This window comes from Morone saxatilis, unplaced genomic scaffold, assembly GCF_004916995.1.
Source record: "Morone saxatilis isolate NCDOM2014 unplaced genomic scaffold, NCSU_SB_2.0 Contig11, whole genome shotgun sequence".
Lineage (NCBI taxonomy): Eukaryota > Metazoa > Chordata > Actinopteri > Moronidae > Morone > Morone saxatilis.
The window spans coordinates 28,983,491-28,986,804 of record NW_023339663.1 but is presented as its reverse complement, the minus strand read 5'-3'; positions in this window follow the sequence as shown (position 1 = coordinate 28,986,804).

Genomic DNA, 3,314 nt, shown 5'->3' with positions numbered 1-3,314 from the left:
GAAGAGATTGTGTTCAGGTCTTCACAGTTGAGATATTAAATAATAATCTAAACTTTAAAAATAAGTATTGCATTTAGTTTTCTGCACAGTAAGGAACGCAATACTGAGATAGAGGCCACAGTTGGCCCATAGTTGAACTGGTGACCTGGCTATTGAGTATTATAGTATATGATATTAACATGGACAACTTGTGAGAAGACCTTGAACATATAATATTAATGTAGCTTAATTTACTGTTAAATTACATTACTGTTACTTTCTGGTACTTTTGGATTATCTCAACACTAAATATGCAAATAAAAGAGAAAATTAATTAAATATTAAAATAAATTGAAAGGAAATTTCATTAAAAAGCATGATGTAAGTGTATTCTTTAAGACAACAGAACAATGTGAGCACAGAAAAGGAAATTTAAACAAAGCATAAAAAATGTATCCTCTGCTCAGTGTATTTTTCTTTAAATTATATATTTTAAAATTGTAATCCCTTTAAAAATCCCCTTTTTTTACGAGAAGTAACTGGAATCTGATTACGTCTTTCTTCTGTAATTTTTAAGAATTACAGTTTACTTTTTTGATATCCTCATTACATGTACTCTGTTACTCCCCTAGCCTGCTCAGGTTTGATACCTAGTGAGTGATGCTATAGTTATGTCACACAAACAGAGCTGAACATGCCATGGCAGAATTGGGAAACAGAAACGAAGGTATTGTTAACAAATATAAGAGCTAAATATAAATAATAAATAATAAAGCTACTACAAATCTATCTACTGTGAAATGTGTGAAATGAACATCACTAGAATAACATGTACCCAGAGGCAGTTGTTTTATGTGGGGAAACCTGTACACTCCATACATATTTGGACATTTACACTGAAAAATGGTGGACCTAAGCATGTGAAAGAGTGTGGAGTTGTGAAAAGAGAAAAAACACAGAAGTGGATGTGTGGGTAGACATTTTCATAATTGCTTAGTGTGTCTCACAGTGTGACCTTTCTGTACTGTGTCATTCATTCATATCAGTGCAGGTCAAGCAATCTCAGTTCTATGCCCGCAGCCCGCAGCCCACAGGCAGATTGTCTTTAACCTTTTTATTTTACCTGTACTGCATGTGAGATAATTATGAAGGTTGTTAATATTTACCTTGTGAAATATGAATGTCACTGTGGAGTATTATTTAGATCATATATTAAGTGGTTGGTATATCTAAACTGTCATCTAGTGTCCCAGCTACTCTAGATCCACAGAACACACTGTCAGCCTTTCATTGGGACTATTTCTTTGTTTGATCTGTATCTGGATAATGACATCTGATCACAGGCCTTTGCATTTACATCTGATATTAATGACTTTCTCATTATTTCCCTTCTGCCCACATTGTCATCAGATTTCTATATTCAAATTAGGTAGGTGGAGTCGATCACGTTAACAAACATGGTGAGTCTCAGGTCAGGGGACAATGATGCAGGATGCTGTCAAGGTACCTCTACAAAGTACAAGGTGAGGGAGATGACAGACAGAGACAGGGGAGGATATCTGGTAGGCCAGAATACCTTTAGATGTGGTCTGGTAGCATTCTGATTGCGATGTGTTCTGTGTGCATTTACACCAGTGTTAAAATTGGCTTTTCCTCCTATGAAAAAGACATCCAAATACAGATAACATGCTTATATTTCCAGTGAAAACTGTTACTGTACAGTAAGGTACGTGAAATATCCAGAGTAACATGGAATTTGTTTTTTTTAAATCATTGCTTTAAGCATCTATTTACTATTCACCGCCATTGGATTGTTGTGGCCGAAATCTATGAGACAGATATCTCAGAACCTCGTCAAATAAAACCCTATAAGTAAATTCTTTTTGCTGTTGAGTAACTAGGTCTATATATTGGTCTGTCTGCCAACTTCGTCAATCGGCTTCACAATAATTTGGGTGTGTCATCAGCAGTGTCGGGTAGTTATTGAAAAATAGTCATTAGAAGAAGACCCATATGAATGTAAACATTAACAACAAGCTTTGCTACAGTAGGGTAGTTAGTTAATAAATAATTATATAATGAATCGACTGAACTGTTTTGGGCCATCGTAAGGTCAGGGGATGTTGCATTATAAACCGAAAACCAGTCCATTGCAATTCTTCCCGTAGCCACTTCCACTCCACGTGTTCAGGGCTATAACAATCTATACAAATTTCAAAATGTTAATCTACAGTTTTATGTTTATGCAAGTTTATCCATAAAAGCCTTAATCTACAGCTTTGCAGCCCTGCAAGCTTACATCAGGACATAGATTCACAAAGTCTGCCCCAGTCCTCAGTCCCCTCAGCCATACTCTCACTTCCCCAGCCAAATTAAAAAACACTAGCCAATCACAGGCGGGTCACAGTCTTCGCAGACTGCTGGTGGGGGGAAAAGAATCAAGCGTTACACAGTTGTTTATGGGTGCGTACCTAGATTCACCAGGAGGTGGCGATACCCAATCAAAACAAAGGGTGCTCATGTGAACAAAAATCTGGTACTCAGGCATCCTGTATCCATTCTTTAACCCCTAACTGTACCTGTCTACTTGAAAGCTTATGAATCTTCACTTCATCAATAAATCCCTGAACCGTTGTCTGTCTGCAATTGGGTCCTTCCCTTCTTGCCCTGCACTCTGACCCATGGTTTACATGTCATTTAAACTCAGCAGTGAGTTTGCCATACTCCAAATAATTTTTTAGTTTATCAGAAAAAAAAAACAAAAAACAAAAAACAATGCAGGCAGCAGCAGGACATAGACGGGGTCTGGGATGCCAGCATGAGGGAATTCCTACACTGGCCCCTCTGCCACTCTGTTCTGCCTCAGTGGCCTGTGCATCTGGCAAGAAGGTGAAGTGCTTTCACCACAAAATGAAGTCTTAATAAAATGGTGCAGCTAACAGCTGGTTATGGTAACGGGGGGTGAAAGCCATCAGAAAGAACCTCTTTGTTTTCTTAGAGTTCGGCACAAGGCGGCCGAACGTCACACAGCTGACCCCTGATAGCGGCTTGTCTCCTGGACCGACAAATAAGATAAAGAGTCCCTTGAGAAAGCCATGTGGAAACTGGCCAACGGCAGCCCTGGAATGCTTCCTCGTTTCCTGGAGGACAAATATGTTTCATTCATCTAGCAACAATAGCATACAGGCCTGAGTGTGTCTGAAATGAGGCAATCCCAAATCATTTTCTCAACAGTAAAAAAAGGTTGAATATGTACTTGTGGATTTATTTTGCCTTTAATTGATGGGACAGCTAAAGATAGACAGAAAAGGGGAGGGGGAGAGAGAGAGAGAGGG